This window comes from Myxine glutinosa, chromosome 14 (assembly GCF_964187855.1).
Source record: "Myxine glutinosa chromosome 14, kmMyxGlut1.1, whole genome shotgun sequence".
Classification (NCBI taxonomy): domain Eukaryota; kingdom Metazoa; phylum Chordata; class Myxini; order Myxiniformes; family Myxinidae; genus Myxine; species Myxine glutinosa.
This window is the reverse complement of record NC_136274.1, coordinates 23,871,644-23,893,687: the sequence shown is the minus strand read 5'-3', so window position 1 is coordinate 23,893,687 and position 22,044 is coordinate 23,871,644.

Here is a 22,044-nt window from a genome sequence, read left to right as displayed (position 1 = left end):
ACACCTCATAACATGTGAAACAAGACCGAGACCACATCATCGGTTATAAACACCTCATAACATGTGAAACAAGACCGAGACCACATCATCGGTTATAAACACCTCATAACATGTGAAACAAGACCGAGACCACATCTTCGGTTATAAACACCTCATAACATGTGAAACAAGACCGAGACCACATCTTCGGTTATAAACGCCTCATAACATGTGAAACAAAACCGAGACCACATTTTCAGTTATAAGCACCTCATAACATGTGAAACAAGACCGAGACCACATCTTCGGTTATAAACACCTCATAACATGTCAAACAAGACCGAGACCACATCATCGGTTATAAACACCTCATAACATGTGAAACAAGACCGAGACCACATCTTCGGTTAAAAACGCCTCATAACATGTGAAACAAGACCGAGACCACATCTTCGGTGAAAACGCCTCATAACATGTGAAACAAGACAGAGACCACATCTTCGGTAATAAATGCCTCATAACATGTGAAACAAGACCGAGACCACATCTTCGGTTATAAATGCCTCATAGCATGTGAAACAAGACCGAGACCACATCTTCAGTTATGAACGCCTCATAACATGTGAAACAAGACCGAGACCACATCTTCGGTTAAAAACGCCTCATAACATGTGAAACAAGACCGAGACCACATCTTCGGTTAAAACGCCTCATAACATGTGAAACGAGACCGAGACTACATCTTCGGTTATAAACACCTCATAACATGTGAAACACGATCGAGACCACATCTTCAGTTATAAACACCTCATAACATGTGAAACAAGACCGAGACCACATCTTCAGTTATAAACACCTCATAACATGTGAAACAAGACCGAGACCACATCTTCAGTTATAAACACCTCATAACATGTGAAACAAGACCGAGACCACATCTTCGGTTATAAACACCTCATAACATGTGAAACAAGACCGAGACCACATCTTCGGTTATAAACACCTCATAACATGTGAAACACGACCGAGACCACATCTTCGGTTATAAACACCTCATAACATGTGAAACAAGATCGAGACCACATCTTCGGTTATAAACACCTCATAACATGTGAAACAAGACCGAGACCACATCATCGGTTATAAACACCTCATAACATGTGAAACAAGACCGAGACCACATCATCGGTTATAAACACCTCATTACATGTGAAACAGGACTGAGACCACATCTTCGGTTATAAACACCTCATAACATGTGAAACAAGACTGAGACCACATCATTGGTTATAAACGCCTCATAACATGTGAAACAAGACCGAGACCACATCTTCGGTTAAAAACGCCTCATAACATGTGAAACAAGACCGAGACCACATCTTCGGTTATAAACACCTCATAACATGTGAAACAAGACTGAGACCACATCTTCGGTAATAAATGCCTCATAACATGTGAAACAAGACCGAGACCACATCTTCGGTTATAAACGCCTCATAGCATGTGAAACAAGACCGAGACCACATCTTCGGTTAAAACGCCTCATAACATGTGAAACGAGACCGAGACCACATCTTCGGTTATAAACACCTCATAACATGTGAAACACGATCGAGACCACATCTTCAGTTATAAACACCTCATAACATGTGAAACAAGACCGAGACCACATCTTGTTATAAACACCTCATAACATGTGAAACAAGACCGAGACCACATCTTCGGTTATAAACACCTCATAACATGTGAAACACGACCGAGACCACATCTTCGGTTATAAACACCTCATAACATGTGAAACAAGACCGAGACCACATCTTCGGTGAAAACGCCTCATAACATGTGAAACAAGACAGAGACCACATCTTCGGTAATAAATGCCTCATAACATGTGAAACAAGACCGAGACCACATCTTCGGTTATAAATGCCTCATAGCATGTGAAACAAGACCGAGACCACATCTTCAGTTATGAACTCCTCATAACATGTGAAAAAAGACCGAGACCACATCTTCGGTTAAAAACGCCTCATAACATGTGAAACAAGACCGAGACCACATCTTCGGTTAAAACGCCTCATAACATGTGAAACGAGACCGAGACTACATCTTCGGTTATAAACACCTCATAACATGTGAAACACGATCGAGACCACATCTTCAGTTATAAACACCTCATAACATGTGAAACAAGACCGAGACCACATCTTCAGTTATAAACACCTCATAACATGTGAAACAAGACCGAGACCACATCTTCGGTTATAAACACCTCATAACATGTGAAACACGACCGAGACCACATCTTCGGTTAAAAACGCCTCATAACATGTGAAACAACACCGAGACCACATCTTCGGTAAAAACGCCTCATAACATGTGAAACAAGACCGAGACCACATCTTCAGTTATAAACACCTCATAACATGTGAAACAAGACCGAGACCACATCTTCGGTTATAAACACCTCATAACATGTGAAACAAGACCGAGACCACATCTTCGGTTATAAACGCCTCATAACATGTGAAACAAGACTGAGACCACATCTTTGGTTATAAACACCTCATAACATGTGAAACAAGACCGAGACCACATCTTCGGTTATAAACGCCTCATAGCATGTGAAACAAGACCGAGACCACATCTTCGGTTATAAACGCCTCATAACATGTGAAACAAGACTGAGACCACATCTTCGGTAATAAATTCCTCATAACATGTGAAACAAGACCGAGACCACATCTTCGGTTATAAACGCCTCATAGCATGTGAAACAAGACCGAGACCACATCTTCGGTTATAAACGCCTCATAACATGTGAAACAAGACAGAGACCACATCTTCGGTTAAAAACGCCTCATAACATGTGAAACAAGACCGAGACCACATCTTCGGTTAAAACGCCTCATAACATGTGAAACAAGACCGAGACCACATCTTCAGTTATAAACACCTCATAACATGTGAAACAAGACCGAGACCACATCTTCGGTTATAAACGCCTCATAACATGTGAAACAAGACCGAGACCACATCTTCGGTGAAAACGCCTCATAACATGTGAAACAAGACCGAGACCACATCTACGGTAAAAACACCTCATAACATGTGAAACAAGACCGAGACCACATCATCGGTTATAAACACCTCATAACATGTGAAACAAGACCGAGACCACATCATCGGTTATAAACACCTCATAACATGTGAAACAAGACCGAGACCACATCATCGGTTATAAACACCTCATAACATGTGAAACAAGACCGAGACCACATCTTCGGTTATAAACACCTCATAACATGTGAAACAAGACCGAGACCACATCTTCGGTTATAAACGCCTCATAACATGTGAAACAAAACCGAGACCACATTTTCAGTTATAAGCACCTCATAACATGTGAAACAAGACCGAGACCACATCTTCGGTTATAAACACCTCATAACATGTCAAACAAGACCGAGACCACATCATCGGTTATAAACACCTCATAACATGTGAAACAAGACCGAGACCACATCTTCGGTTAAAAACGCCTCATAACATGTGAAACAAGACCGAGACCACATCTTCGGTGAAAACGCCTCATAACATGTGAAACAAGACAGAGACCACATCTTCGGTAATAAATGCCTCATAACATGTGAAACAAGACCGAGACCACATCTTCGGTTATAAATGCCTCATAGCATGTGAAACAAGACCGAGACCACATCTTCAGTTATGAACGCCTCATAACATGTGAAACAAGACCGAGACCACATCTTCGGTTAAAAACGCCTCATAACATGTGAAACAAGACCGAGACCACATCTTCGGTTAAAACGCCTCATAACATGTGAAACGAGACCGAGACTACATCTTCGGTTATAAACACCTCATAACATGTGAAACACGATCGAGACCACATCTTCAGTTATAAACACCTCATAACATGTGAAACAAGACCGAGACCACATCTTCAGTTATAAACACCTCATAACATGTGAAACAAGACCGAGACCACATCTTCAGTTATAAACACCTCATAACATGTGAAACAAGACCGAGACCACATCTTCGGTTATAAACACCTCATAACATGTGAAACAAGACCGAGACCACATCTTCGGTTATAAACACCTCATAACATGTGAAACACGACCGAGACCACATCTTCGGTTATAAACACCTCATAACATGTGAAACAAGATCGAGACCACATCTTCGGTTATAAACACCTCATAACATGTGAAACAAGACCGAGACCACATCATCGGTTATAAACACCTCATAACATGTGAAACAAGACCGAGACCACATCATCGGTTATAAACACCTCATTACATGTGAAACAAGACTGAGACCACATCTTCGGTTATAAACACCTCATAACATGTGAAACAAGACTGAGACCACATCATTGGTTATAAACGCCTCATAACATGTGAAACAAGACCGAGACCACATCTTCGGTTAAAAACGCCTCATAACATGTGAAACAAGACCGAGACCACATCTTGTTATAAACACCTCATAACATGTGAAACAAGACCGAGACCACATCTTCGGTTATAAACACCTCATAACATGTGAAACACGACCGAGACCACATCTTCGGTTATAAACACCTCATAACATGTGAAACAAGACCGAGACCACATCTTCGGTGAAAACGCCTCATAACATGTGAAACAAGACAGAGACCACATCTTCGGTAATAAATGCCTCATAACATGTGAAACAAGACCGAGACCACATCTTCGGTTATAAATGCCTCATAGCATGTGAAACAAGACCGAGACCACATCTTCAGTTATGAACTCCTCATAACATGTGAAAAAAGACCGAGACCACATCTTCGGTTAAAAACGCCTCATAACATGTGAAACAAGACCGAGACCACATCTTCGGTTAAAACGCCTCATAACATGTGAAACGAGACCGAGACTACATCTTCGGTTATAAACACCTCATAACATGTGAAACACGATCGAGACCACATCTTCAGTTATAAACACCTCATAACATGTGAAACAAGACCGAGACCACATCTTCAGTTATAAACACCTCATAACATGTGAAACAAGACCGAGACCACATCTTCGGTTATAAACACCTCATAACATGTGAAACACGACCGAGACCACATCTTCGGTTAAAAACGCCTCATAACATGTGAAACAAGACCGAGACCACATCTTCGGTTATAAACACCTCATAACATGTGAAACAAGACCGAGACCACATCTTTGGTGAAAACGCCTCATAACATGTGAAACAAGACAGAGACGACATCTTCGGTAATAAATGCCTCATAACATGTGAAACAAGACCGAGACCACATCTTCGGTTATAAACACCTCATAACATGTGAAACAAGACCGAGACCACATTTTCAGTTATAAGCACCTCATAACATGTGAAACAAGACCGAGACCACATCTTCGGTTATAAACACCTCATAACATGTCAAACAAGACCGAGACCACATCATCGGTTATAAACACCTCATAACATGTGAAACAAGACCGAGACCACATGTTCAGTTATAAACACCTCATAACATGTGAAACAAGACCGAGACCACATCTTCGGTTATAAACACCTCATAACATGTGAAACAAGACCGAGACCATGTCTTCGGTTATAAACGCCTCATAACATGTGAAACAAGCCCGAGACCACATCTTCGGTTAAAAACGCCTCATAACATGTGAAACAAGACCGAGACCACATCTTCGGTGAAAACGCCTCATAACATGTGAAACAAGACAGAGACCACATCTTCGGTAATAAATGCCTCATAACATGTGAAACAAGACCGAGACCACATCTTCGGTTATAAACACCTCATAACATGTGAAACAAGACCGAGACCACATCTTCAGTTATAAACACCTCATAACATGTGAAACAAGACCGAGACCACATCTTGTTATAAACACCTCATAACATGTGAAACAAGACCGAGACCACATATTCGGTTATAAACGCCTCATAACATGTGAAACAAGACTGAGACCACATCTTTGGTTATAAACACCTCATAACATGTGAAACAAGACCGAGACCACATCTTCGGTTATAAACGCCTCATAACATGTGAAACAAGACTGAGACCACATCTTCGGTAATAAATGCCTCATAACATGTGAAACAAGACCGAGACCACATCTTCGGTGAAAACGCCTCATAACATGTGAAACAAGACAGAGACCACATCTTCGGTAATAAATGCCTCATAACATGTGAAACAAGACCGAGACCACATCTTCGGTTATAAACACCTCATAACATGTGAAACAAGACCGAGACCACATCTTCAGTTATAAACACCTCATAACATGTGAAACAAGACCGAGACCACATCTTGTTATAAACACCTCATAACATGTGAAACAAGACCGAGACCACATCTTCGGTTATAAACGCCTCATAACATGTGAAACAAGACTGAGACCACATCTTCGGTTATAAACACCTCATAACATGTGAAACAAGACCGAGACCACATCTTCGGTTATAAACGCCTCATAACATGTGAAACAAGACTGAGACCACATCTTCGGTAATAAATGCCTCATAACATGTGAAACAAGACCGAGACCACATCTTCGGTTATAAACGCCTCATAGCATGTGAAACAAGACCGAGACCACATCTTTGGTTATAAACGCCTCATAACATGTGAAACAAGACAGAGACCACATCTTCGGTTAAAAACGCCTCATAACATGTGAAACAAGACCGAGACCACATCTTCGGTGAAAACGCCTCATAACATGTGAAACAAGACCGAGACCACATCTACGGTTATAAACACCTCATAACATGTGAAACAAGACCGAGACCACATCATCGGTTATAAACACCTCATAACATGTGAAACAAGACCGAGACCACATCATCGGTTATAAACACCTCATAACATGTGAAACAAGACCGAGACCACATCTTCGGTTATAAACACCTCATAACATGTGAAACAAAACCGAGACCACATTTTCAGTTATAAGCACCTCATAACATGTGAAACAAGACCGAGACCACATCTTCGGTTATAAACACCTCATAACATGTCAAACAAGACCGAGACCACATCATCGGTTATAAACACCTCATAACATGTGAAACAAGACCGAGACCACATTTTCAGTTATAAGCACCTCATAACATGTGAAACAAGACCGAGACCACATCTTCGGTTATAAACACCTCATAACATGTGAAACAAGACCGAGACCACGTCTTCGGTTATAAACGCCTCATAACATGTGAAACAAGACCGAGACCACATCTTCGGTTAAAAACGCCTCATAACATGTGAAACAAGACCGAGACCACATCTTCGGTGAAAACGCCTCATAACATGTGAAACAAGACAGAGACGACATCTTCGGTAATAAATGCCTCATAACATGTGAAACAAGACCGAGACCACATCTTCGGTTATAAACACCTCATAACATGTGAAACAAGACCGAGACCACATTTTCAGTTCTAAGCACCTCATAACATGTGAAACAAGACCGAGACCACATCTTCGGTTACAAACACCTCATAACATGTGAAACAAGACCGAGACCACATCATCGGTTATAAACACCTCATAACATGTGAAACAAGACCGAGACCACATGTTCAGTTATAAGCACCTCATAACATGTGAAACAAGACCGAGAACACATCTTCGGTTATAAACACCTCATAACATGTGAAACAAGACCGAGACCACGTCTTCGGTTATAAACGCCTCATAACATGTGAAACAAGACCGAGACCACATCTTCGGTTAAAAACGCCTCATAACATGTGAAACAAGACCGAGACCACATCTTCGGTGAAAACGCTTCATAACATGTGAAACAAGACAGAGACCACATCTTCGGTAATAAATGCCTCATAACATGTGAAACAAGACCGAGACCACATCTTCGGTTATAAATGCCTCATAACATGTGAAACAAGACCGAGACCACATCTTCGGTTATAAACGCCTCATAGCATGTGAAACAAGACCGAGACCACATCTTCGGTTAAAACGCCTCATAACATGTGAAACGAGACCGAGACCACATCTTCGGTTATAAACACCTCATAACATGTGAAACAAGACCGAGACCACATCTTGTTATAAACACCTCATAACATGTGAAACAAGACCGAGACCACATCTTCGGTTATAAACACCTCATAACATGTGAAACACGACCGAGACCACATCTTCGGTTATAAACACCTCATAACATGTGAAACAAGATCGAGACCACATCTTCGGTTATAAACACCTCATAACATGTGAAACAAGACCGAGACCACATCTTCGGTTATAAAAGCCTCATAACATGTGAAACAAGACTGAAACCACATCTTCGGTTATAAACACCTCATAACATGTGAAACAAGACCGAGACCACATCTTTGGTTATAAACGCCTCATAGCATGTGAAACAAGACCGAGACCACATATTCGGTTATAAATGCCTCATAACATGTGAAACAAGACCGAGACCACATCTTCGGTAATAAATGCCTCATAACATGTGAAACAAGACCGAGACCACATTATCGGTTATAAACGCCTCATAGCATGTGAAACAAGACCGAGACCACATCTTCGGTTATAAACGCCTCATAACATGTGAAACAAGACAGAGACCACATCTTCGGTTAAAAACTCCTCATAACATGTGAAACAACACCGAGACCACATCTTCGGTTAAAACGCCTCATAACATGTGAAACAAGACCGAGACCACATCTTCAGTTATAAACACCTCATAACATGTGAAACAAGACCGAGACCACATCTTCGGTTATAAACACCTCATAACATGTGAAACAAGACCGAGACCACATCTTCGGTTATAAACGCCTCATAACATGTGAAACAAGACTGAGACCACATCTTTGGTTATAAACACCTCATAACATGTGAAACAAGACCGAGACCACATCTTCGGTTATAAACGCCTCATAGCATGTGAAACAAGACCGAGACCACATCTTCGGTTATAAACGCCTCATAACATGTGAAACAAGACTGAGACCACATCTTCGGTAATAAATTCCTCATAACATGTGAAACAAGACCGAGACCACATCTTCGGTTATAAACGCCTCATAACATGTGAAACAAGACAGAGACCACATCTTCGGTTAAAAACGCCTCATAACATGTGAAACAAGACCGAGACCACATCTTCGGTTAAAACGCCTCATAACATGTGAAACAAGACCGAGACCACATCTTCAGTTATAAACACCTCATAACATGTGAAACAAGACCGAGACCACATCTTCGGTTATAAACGCCTCATAACATGTGAAACAAGACCGAGACCACATCTTCGGTTATAAAAGCCTCATAACATGTGAAACAAGACTGAAACCACATCTTCGGTTAAAAACCCCTCATAACATGTGAAACAACACCAAGACCACATCTTCGGTTAAAACGCCTCATAACATGTGAAACAAGACCGAGACCACATCTTCAGTTATAAACACCTCATAACATGTGAAACAAGACCGAGACCACATCTTCGGTTATAAACACCTCATAACATGTGAAACAAGACCGAGACCACATCTTCGGTTATAAACGCCTCATAACATGTGAAACAAGACTGAGACCACATCTTTGGTTATAAACACCTCATAACATGTGAAACAAGACCGAGACCACATCTTCGGTTATAAACGCCTCATAGCATGTGAAACAAGACCGAGACCACATCTTCGGTTATAAACGCCTCATAACATGTGAAACAAGACTGAGACCACATCTTCGGTAATAAACACCTCATAACATGTGAAACAAGACCGAGACCACATCTTCGGTTATAAACGCCTCATAACATGTGAAACAAGACCGAGACCACATCTTCGGTGAAAACGCCTCATAACATGTGAAACAAGACCGAGACCACATCTACGGTAAAAACACCTCATAACATGTGAAACAAGACCGAGACCACATCATCGGTTATAAACACCTCATAACATGTGAAACAAGACCGAGACCACATCATCGGTTATAAACACCTCATAACATGTGAAACAAGACCGAGACCACATCATCGGTTATAAACACCTCATAACATGTGAAACAAGACCGAGACCACATCTTCGGTTATAAACACCTCATAACATGTGAAACAAGACCGAGACCACATCTTCGGTTATAAACGCCTCATAACATGTGAAACAAAACCGAGACCACATTTTCAGTTATAAGCACCTCATAACATGTGAAACAAGACCGAGACCACATCTTCGGTTATAAACACCTCATAACATGTCAAACAAGACCGAGACCACATCATCGGTTATAAACACCTCATAACATGTGAAACAAGACCGAGACCACATCTTCGGTTAAAAACGCCTCATAACATGTGAAACAAGACCGAGACCACATCTTCGGTGAAAACGCCTCATAACATGTGAAACAAGACCGAGACCACATCTTCGGTAATAAATGCCTCATAACATGTGAAACAAGACCGAGACCACATCTTCGGTTATAAATGCCTCATAGCATGTGAAACAAGACCGAGACCACATCTTCAGTTATGAACGCCTCATAACATGTGAAACAAGACCGAGACCACATCTTCGGTTAAAAACGCCTCATAACATGTGAAACAAGACCGAGACCACATCTTCGGTTAAAACGCCTCATAACATGTGAAACGAGACCGAGACTACATCTTCGGTTATAAACACCTCATAACATGTGAAACACGATCGAGACCACATCTTCAGTTATAAACACCTCATAACATGTGAAACAAGACCGAGACCACATCTTCAGTTATAAACACCTCATAACATGTGAAACAAGACCGAGACCACATCTTCGGTTATAAACACCTCATAACATGTGAAACAAGACCGAGACCACATCTTCGGTTATAAACACCTCATAACATGTGAAACAAGACCGAGACCACATCTTCGGTTATAAACACCTCATAACATGTGAAACACGACCGAGACCACATCTTCGGTTATAAACACCTCATAACATGTGAAACAAGATCGAGACCACATCTTCGGTTATAAACACCTCATAACATGTGAAACAAGACCGAGACCACATCATCGGTTATAAACACCTCATAACATGTGAAACAAGACCGAGACCACATCATCGGTTATAAACACCTCATTACATGTGAAACAAGACTGAGACCACATCTTCGGTTATAAACACCTCATAACATGTGAAACAAGACTGAGACCACATCATTGGTTATAAACGCCTCATAACATGTGAAACAAGACCGAGACCACATCTTCGGTTAAAAACACCTCATAACATGTGAAACAAGACCGAGACCACATCTTCGGTTATAAACACCTCATAACATGTGAAACAAGACTGAGACCACATCTTCGGTAATAAATGCCGCATAACATGTGAAACAAGACCGAGACCACATCTTCGGTTATAAACGCCTCATAGCATGTGAAACAAGACCGAGACCACATCTTCGGTTAAAACGCCTCATAACATGTGAAACGAGACCGAGACCACATCTTCGGTTATAAACACCTCATAACATGTGAAACACGATCGAGACCACATCTTCAGTTATAAACACCTCATAACATGTGAAACAAGACCGAGACCACATCTTGTTATAAACACCTCATAACATGTGAAACAAGACCGAGACCACATCTTCGGTTATAAACACCTCATAACATGTGAAACACGACCGAGACCACATCTTCGGTTATAAACACCTCATAACATGTGAAACAAGACCGAGACCACATCTTCGGTGAAAACGCCTCATAACATGTGAAACAAGACAGAGACCACATCTTCGGTAATAAATGCCTCATAACATGTGAAACAAGACCGAGACCACATCTTCGGTTATAAATGCCTCATAGCATGTGAAACAAGACCGAGACCACATCTTCAGTTATGAACTCCTCATAACATGTGAAAAAAGACCGAGACCACATCTTCGGTTAAAAACGCCTCATAACATGTGAAACAAGACCGAGACCACATCTTCGGTTAAAACGCCTCATAACATGTGAAACGAGACCGAGACTATATCTTCGGTTATAAACACCTCATAACATGTGAAACACGATCGAGACCACATCTTCAGTTATAAACACCTCATAACATGTGAAACAAGACCGAGACCACATCTTCAGTTATAAACACCTCATAACATGTGAAACAAGACCGAGACCACATCTTCGGTTATAAACACCTCATAACATGTGAAACACGACCGAGACCACATCTTCGGTTAAAAACGCCTCATAACATGTGAAACAAGACCGAGACCACATCTTCGGTTATAAACACCTCATAACATGTGAAACAAGACCGAGACCACATCTTTGGTGAAAACGCCTCATAACATGTGAAACAAGACAGAGACGACATCTTCGGTAATAAATGCCTCATAACATGTGAAACAAGACCGAGACCACATCTTCGGTTATAAACACCTCATAACATGTGAAACAAGACCGAGACCACATTTTCAGTTATAAGCACCTCATAACATGTGAAACAAGACCGAGACCACATCTTCGGTTATAAACACCTCATAACATGTCAAACAAGACCGAGACCACATCATCGGTTATAAACACCTCATAACATGTGAAACAAGACCGAGACCACATGTTCAGTTATAAACACCTCATAACATGTGAAACAAGACCGAGACCACATCTTCGGTTATAAACACCTCATAACATGTGAAACAAGACCGAGACCATGTCTTCGGTTATAAACGCCTCATAACATGTGAAACAAGCCCGAGACCACATCTTCGGTTAAAAACGCCTCATAACATGTGAAACAAGACCGAGACCACATCTTCGGTGAAAACGCCTCATAACATGTGAAACAAGACAGAGACCACATCTTCGGTAATAAATGCCTCATAACATGTGAAACAAGACCGAGACCACATCTTCGGTTATAAACACCTCATAACATGTGAAACAAGACCGAGACCACATCTTCAGTTATAAACACCTCATAACATGTGAAACAAGACCGAGACCACATCTTGTTATAAACACCTCATAACATGTGAAACAAGTCCGAGACCACATATTCGGTTATAAACGCCTCATAACATGTGAAACAAGACTGAGACCACATCTTTGGTTATAAACACCTCATAACATGTGAAACAAGACCGAGACCACATCTTCGGTTATAAACGCCTCATAGCATGTGAAACAAGACCGAGACCACATCTTCGGTTATAAATGCCTCATAACATGTGAAACAAGACTGAGACCACATCTTCGGTAATAAATTCCTCATAACATGTGAAACAAGACCGAGACCACATCTTCGGTTATAAACGCCTCATAACATGTGAAACAAGACAGAGACCACATCTTCGGTTAAAAACGCCTCATAACATGTGAAACAAGACCGAGACCACATATTCGGTTAAAACGCCTCATAACATGTGAAACAAGACCGAGACCACATCTTCAGTTATAAACACCTCTTAACATGTGAAACAAGACCGAGACCACATCTTCGGTTATAAACGCCTCATAACATGTGAAACAAGACCGAGACCACATCTTCGGTTATAAAAGCCTCATAACATGTGAAACAAGACTGAAACCACATCTTCGGTTAAAAACCCCTCATAACATGTGAAACAACACCGAGACCACATCTTCGGTTAAAACGCCTCATAACATGTGAAACAAGACTGAGACCACATCTTCAGTTATAAACACCTCATAACATGTGAAACAAGACCGAGACCACATCTTCGGTTATAAACACCTCATAACATGTGAAACAAGACCGAGACCACATCTTCGGTTATAAACGCCTCATAACATGTGAAACAAGACTGAGACCACATCTTTGGTTATAAACACCTCATAACATGTGAAACAAGACCGAGACCACATCTTCGGTTATAAACGCCTCATAGCATGTGAAACAAGACCGAGACCACATCTTCGGTTATAAACGCCTCATAACATGTGAAACAAGACTGAGACCACATCTTCGGTAATAAATTCCTCATAACATGTGAAACAAGACCGAGACCACATCTTCGGTTATAAACGCCTCATAGCATGTGAAACAAGACCGAGACCACATCTTCGGTTATAAACGCCTCATAACATGTGAAACAAGATAGAGACCACATCTTCGGTTAAAAACGCCTCATAACATGTGAAACAAGACCGAGACCACATCTTCGGTTAAAACGCCTCATAACATGTGAAACAAGACCGAGACCACATCTTCAGTTATAAACACCTCATAACATGTGAAACAAGACCGAGACCACATCTTCGGTTATAAACGCCTCATAACATGTGAAACAAGACCGAGACCACATCTTCGGTGAAAACGCCTCATAACATGTGAAACAAGACCGAGACCACATCTACGGTAAAAACACCTCATAACATGTGAAACAAGACCGAGACCACATCATCGGTTATAAACACCTCATAACATGTGAAACAAGACCGAGACCACATCATCGGTTATAAACACCTCATAACATGTGAAACAAGACCGAGACCACATCATCGGTTATAAACACCTCATAACATGTGAAACAAGACCGAGACCACATCTTCGGTTATAAACACCTCATAACATGTGAAACAAGACCGAGACCACATCTTCGGTTATAAACACCTCATAACATGTGAAACAAAACCGAGACCACATTTTCAGTTATAAGCACCTCATAACATGTGAAACAAGACCGAGACCACATCTTCGGTTATAAACACCTCATAACATGTCAAACAAGACCGAGACCACATCATCGGTTATAAACACCTCATAACATGTGAAACAAGACCGAGACCACATCTTCGGTTAAAAACGCCTCATAACATGTGAAACAAGACCGAGACCACATCTTCGGTGAAAACGCCTCATAACATGTGAAACAAGACAGAGACCACATCTTCGGTAATAAATGCCTCATAACATGTGAAACAAGACCGAGACCACATCTTCGGTTATAAATGCCTCATAGCATGTGAAACAAGACCGAGACCACATCTTCAGTTATGAACGCCTCATAACATGTGAAACAAGACCGAGACCACATCTTCGGTTAAAAACGCCTCATAACATGTGAAACAAGACCGAGACCACATCTTCGGTTAAAACGCCTCATAACATGTGAAACGAGACCGAGACCACATCTTCGGTTATAAACACCTCATAACATGTGAAACACGATCGAGACCACATCTTCAGTTATAAACACCTCATAACATGTGAAACAAGACCGAGACCACATCTTCAGTTATAAACACCTCATAACATGTGAAACAAGACCGAGACCACATCTTCAGTTATAAACACCTCATAACATGTGAAACAAGACCGAGACCACATCTTCGGTTATAAACACCTCATAACATGTGAAACAAGACCGAGACCACATCTTCGGTTATAAACACCTCATAACATGTGAAACACGACCGAGACCACATCTTCGGTTATAAACACCTCATAACATGTGAAACAAGATCGAGACCACATCTTCGGTTATAAACACCTCATAACATGTGAAACAAGACCGAGACCACATCATCGGTTATAAACACCTCATAACATGTGAAACAAGACCGAGACCACATCATCGGTTATAAACACCTCATTACATGTGAAACAAGACTGAGACCACATCTTCGGTTATAAACACCTCATAACATGTGAAACAAGACTGAGACCACATCATTGGTTATAAACGCCTCATAACATGTGAAACAAGACCGAGACCACATCTTCGGTTAAAAACGCCTCATAACATGTGAAACAAGACCGAGACCACATCTTCGGTTATAAACACCTCATAACATGTGAAACAAGACTGAGACCACATCTTCGGTAATAAATGCCTCATAACATGTGAAACAAGACCGAGACCACATCTTCGGTTATAAACGCCTCATAGCATGTGAAACAAGACCGAGACCACATCTTCGGTTAAAACGCCTCATAACATGTGAAACGAGACCGAGACCACATCTTCGGTTATAAACACCTCATAACATGTGAAACACGATCGAGACCACATCTTCAGTTATAAACACCTCATAACATGTGAAACAAGACCGAGACCACATCTTGTTATAAACACCTCATAACATGTGAAACAAGACCGAGACCACATCTTCGGTTATAAACACCTCATAACATGTGAAACACGACCGAGACCACATCTTCGGTTATAAACACCTCATAACATGTGAAACAAGACCGAGACCACATCTTCGGTGAAAACGCCTCATAACATGTGAAACAAGACAGAGACCACATCTTCGGTAATAAATGCCTCATAACATGTGAAACAAGACCGAGACCACATCTTCGGTTATAAATGCCTCATAGCATGTGAAACAAGACCGAGACCACATCTTCAGTTATGAACTCCTCATAACATGTGAAAAAAGACCGAGACCACATCTTCGGTTAAAAACGCCTCATAACATGTGAAACAAGACCGAGACCACATCTTCGGTTAAAACGCCTCATAACATGTGAAACGAGACCGAGACTACATCTTCGGTTATAAACACCTCATAACATGTGAAACACGATCGAGACCACATCTTCAGTTATAAACACCTCATAACATGTGAAACAAGACCGAGACCACATCTTCAGTTATAAACACCTCATAACATGTGAAACAAGACCGAGACCACATCTTCGGTTATAAACACCTCATAACATGTGAAACACGACCGAGACCACATCTTCGGTTAAAAACGCCTCATAACATGTGAAACAAGACCGAGACCACATCTTCGGTTATAAACACCTCATAACATGTGAAACAAGACCGAGACCACATCTTTGGTGAAAACGCCTCATAACATGTGAAACAAGACAGAGACGACATCTTCGGTAATAAATGCCTCATAACATGTGAAACAAGACCGAGACCACATCTTCGGTTATAAACACCTCATAACATGTGAAACAAGACCGAGACCACATTTTCAGTTATAAGCACCTCATAACATGTGAAACAAGACCGAGACCACATCTTCGGTTATAAACACCTCATAACATGTCAAACAAGACCGAGACCACATCATCGGTTATAAACACCTCATAACATGTGAAACAAGAACGAGACCACATGTTCAGTTATAAACACCTCATAACATGTGAAACAAGACCGAGACCACATCTTCGGTTATAAACACCTCATAACATGTGAAACAAGACCGAGACCATGTCTTCGGTTATAAACGCCTCATAACATGTGAAACAAGCCCGAGACCACATCTTCGGTTAAAAACGCCTCATAACATGTGAAACAAGACCGAGACCACATCTTCGGTGAAAACGCCTCATAACATGTGAAACAAGACAGAGACCACATCTTCGGTAATAAATGCCTCATAACATGTGAAACAAGACCGAGACCACATCTTCGGTTATAAACACCTCATAACATGTGAAACAAGACCGAGACCACATCTTCAGTTATAAACACCTCATAACATGTGAAACAAGACCGAGACCACATCTTGTTATAAACACCTCATAACATGTGAAACAAGACCGAGACCACATATTCGGTTATAAACGCCTCATAACATGTGAAACAAGACTGAGACCACATCTTTGGTTATAAACACCTCATAACATGTGAAACAAGACCGAGACCACATCTTCGGTTATAAACGCCTCATAACATGTGAAACAAGACTGAGACCACATCTTCGGTAATAAATGCCTCATAACATGTGAAACAAGACCGAGACCACATCTTCGGTGAAAACGCCTCATAACATGTGAAACAAGACAGAGACCACATCTTCGGTAATAAATGCCTCATAACATGTGAAACAAGACCGAGACCACATCTTCGGTTATAAACACCTCATAACATGTGAAACAAGACCGAGACCACATCTTCAGTTATAAACACCTCATAACATGTGAAACAAGACCGAGACCACATCTTGTTATAAACACCTCATAACATGTGAAACAAGACCGAGACCACATCTTCGGTTATAAACGCCTCATAACATGTGAAACAAGACTGAGACCACATCTTCGGTTATAAACACCTCATAACATGTGAAACAAGACCGAGACCACATCTTCGGTTATAAACGCCTCATAACATGTGAAACAAGACTGAGACCACATCTTCGGTAATAAATGCCTCATAACATGTGAAACAAGACCGAGACCACATCTTCGGTTATAAACGCCTCATAGCATGTGAAACAAGACCGAGACCACATCTTTGGTTATAAACGCCTCATAACATGTGAAACAAGACAGAGACCACATCTTCGGTTAAAAACGCCTCATAACATGTGAAACAAGACCGAGACCACATCTTCGGTGAAAACGCCTCATAACATGTGAAACAAGACCGAGACCACATCTACGGTTATAAACACCTCATAACATGTGAAACAAGACCGAGACCACATCATCGGTTATAAACACCTCATAACATGTGAAACAAGACCGAGACCACATCATCGGTTATAAACACCTCATAACATGTGAAACAAGACCGAGACCACATCTTCGGTTATAAACACCTCATAACATGTGAAACAAAACCGAGACCACATTTTCAGTTATAAGCACCTCATAACATGTGAAACAAGACCGAGACCACATCTTCGGTTATAAACACCTCATAACATGTCAAACAAGACCGAGACCACATCATCGGTTATAAACACCTCATAACATGTGAAACAAGACCGAGACCACATTTTCAGTTATAAGCACCTCATAACATGTGAAACAAGACCGAGACCACATCTTCGGTTATAAACACCTCATAACATGTGAAACAAGACCGAGACCACGTCTTCGGTTATAAACGCCTCATAACATGTGAAACAAGACCGAGACCACATCTTCGGTTAAAAACGCCTCATAACATGTGAAACAAGACCGAGACCACATCTTCGGTGAAAACGCCTCATAACATGTGAAACAAGACAGAGACGACATCTTCGGTAATAAATGCCTCATAACATGTGAAACAAGACCGAGACCACATCTTCGGTTATAAACACCTCATAACATGTGAAACAAGACCGAGACCACATTTTCAGTTCTAAGCACCTCATAACATGTGAAACAAGACCGAGACCACATCTTCGGTTACAAACACCTCATAACATGTGAAACAAGACCGAGACCACATCATCGGTTATAAACACCTCATAACATGTGAAACAAGACCGAGACCACATGTTCAGTTATAAGCACCTCATAACATGTGAAACAAGACCGAGAACACATCTTCGGTTATAAACACCTCATAACATGTGAAACAAGACCGAGACCACGTCTTCGGTTATAAACGCCTCATAACATGTGAAACAAGACCGAGACCACATCTTCGGTTAAAAACGCCTCATAACATGTGAAACAAGACCGAGACCACATCTTCGGTGAAAACGCTTCATAACATGTGAAACAAGACAGAGACCACATCTTCGGTAATAAATGCCTCATAACATGTGAAACAAGACCGAGACCACATCTTCGGTTATAAATGCCTCATAACATGTGAAACAAGACCGAGACCACATCTTCGGTTATAAACGCCTCATAGCATGTGAAACAAGACCGAGACCACATCTTCGGTTAAAACGCCTCATAACATGTGAAACGAGACCGAGACCACATCTTCGGTTATAAACACCTCATAACATGTGAAACAAGACCGAGACCACATCTTCGGTTAAAACGCCTCATAACATGTGAAACAAGACCGAGACCACATCTTCAGTTATAAACACCTCATAACATGTGAAACAAGACCGAGACCACATCTTCGGTTATAAACGCCTCATAACATGTGAAACAAGACCGAGACCACATCTTCGGTGAAAACGCCTCATAACATGTGAAACAAGACCGAGACCACATCTACGGTAAAAACACCTCATAACATGTGAAACAAGACCGAGACCACATCATCGGTTATAAACACCTCATAACATGTGAAACAAGACCGAGACCACATCATCGGTTATAAACACCTCATAACATGTGAAACAAGACCGAGACCACATCATCGGTTATAAACACCTCATAACATGTGAAACAAGACCGAGACCACATCTTCGGTTATAAACACCTCATAACATGTGAAACAAGACCGAGACCACATCTTCGGTTATAAACGCCTCATAACATGTGAAACAAAACCGAGACCACATTTTCAGTTATAAGCACCTCATAACATGTGAAACAAGACCGAGACCACATCTTCGGTTATAAACACCTCATAACATGTCAAACAAGACCGAGACCACATCATCGGTTATAAACACCTCATAACATGTGAAACAAGACCGAGACCACATCTTCGGTTATAAACGCCTCATAACATGTGAAACAAGACTGAGACCACATCTTTGGTTATAAACACCTCATAACATGTGAAACAAGACCGAGACCACATCTTCGGTTATAAACGCCTCATAGCATGTGAAACAAGACCGAGACCACATCTTCGGTTATAAACGCCTCATAACATGTGAAACAAGACTGAGACCACATCTTCGGTAATAAATTCCTCATAACATGTGAAACAAGACCGAGACCACATCTTCGGTTATAAACGCCTCATAGCATGTGAAACAAGACCGAGACCACATCTTCGGTTATAAACGCCTCATAACATGTGAAACAAGATAGAGACCACATCTTCGGTTAAAAACGCCTCATAACATGTGAAACAAGACCGAGACCACATCTTCGGTTAAAACGCCTCATAACATGTGAAACAAGACCGAGACCACATCTTCAGTTATAAACACCTCATAACATGTGAAACAAGACCGAGACCACATCTTCGGTTATAAACGCCTCATAACATGTGAAACAAGACCGAGACCACATCTTCGGTGAAAACGCCTCATAACATGTGAAACAAGACCGAGACCACATCTACGGTAAAAACACCTCATAACATGTGAAACAAGACCGAGACCACATCATCGGTTATAAACACCTCATAACATGTGAAACAAGACCGAGACCACATCATCGGTTATAAACACCTCATAACATGTGAAACAAGACCGAGACCACATCATCGGTTATAAACACCTCATAACATGTGAAACAAGACCGAGACCACATCTTCGGTTATAAACACCTCATAACATGTGAAACAAGACCGAGACCACATCTTCGGTTATAAACGCCTCATAACATGTGAAACAAAACCGAGACCACATTTTCAGTTATAAGCACCTCATAACATGTGAAACAAGACCGAGACCACATCTTCGGTTATAAACACCTCATAACATGTCAAACAAGACCGAGACCACATCATCGGTTATAAACACCTCATAACATGTGAAACAAGACCGAGACCACATCTTCGGTTAAAAACGCCTCATAACATGTGAAACAAGACCGAGACCACATCTTCGGTGAAAACGCCTCATAACATGTGAAACAAGACAGAGACCACATCTTCGGTAATAAATGCCTCATAACATGTGAAACAAGACCGAGACCACATCTTCGGTTATAAATGCCTCATAGCATGTGAAACAAGACCGAGACCACATCTTCAGTTATGAACGCCTCATAACATGTGAAACAAGACCGAGACCACATCTTCGGTTAAAAACGCCTCATAACATGTGAAACAAGACCGAGACCACATCTTCGGTTAAAACGCCTCATAACATGTGAAACGAGACCGAGACTACATCTTCGGTTATAAACACCTCATAACATGTGAAACACGATCGAGACCACATCTTCAGTTATAAACACCTCATAACATGTGAAACAAGACCGAGACCACATCTTCAGTTATAAACACCTCATAACATGTGAAACAAGACCGAGACCACATCTTCAGTTATAAACACCTCATAACATGTGAAACAAGGCCGAGACCACATCTTCGGTTATAAACACCTCATAACATGTGAAACAAGACCGAGACCACATCTTCGGTTATAAACACCTCATAACATGTGAAACACGACCGAGACCACATCTTCGGTTATAAACACCTCATAACATGTGAAACA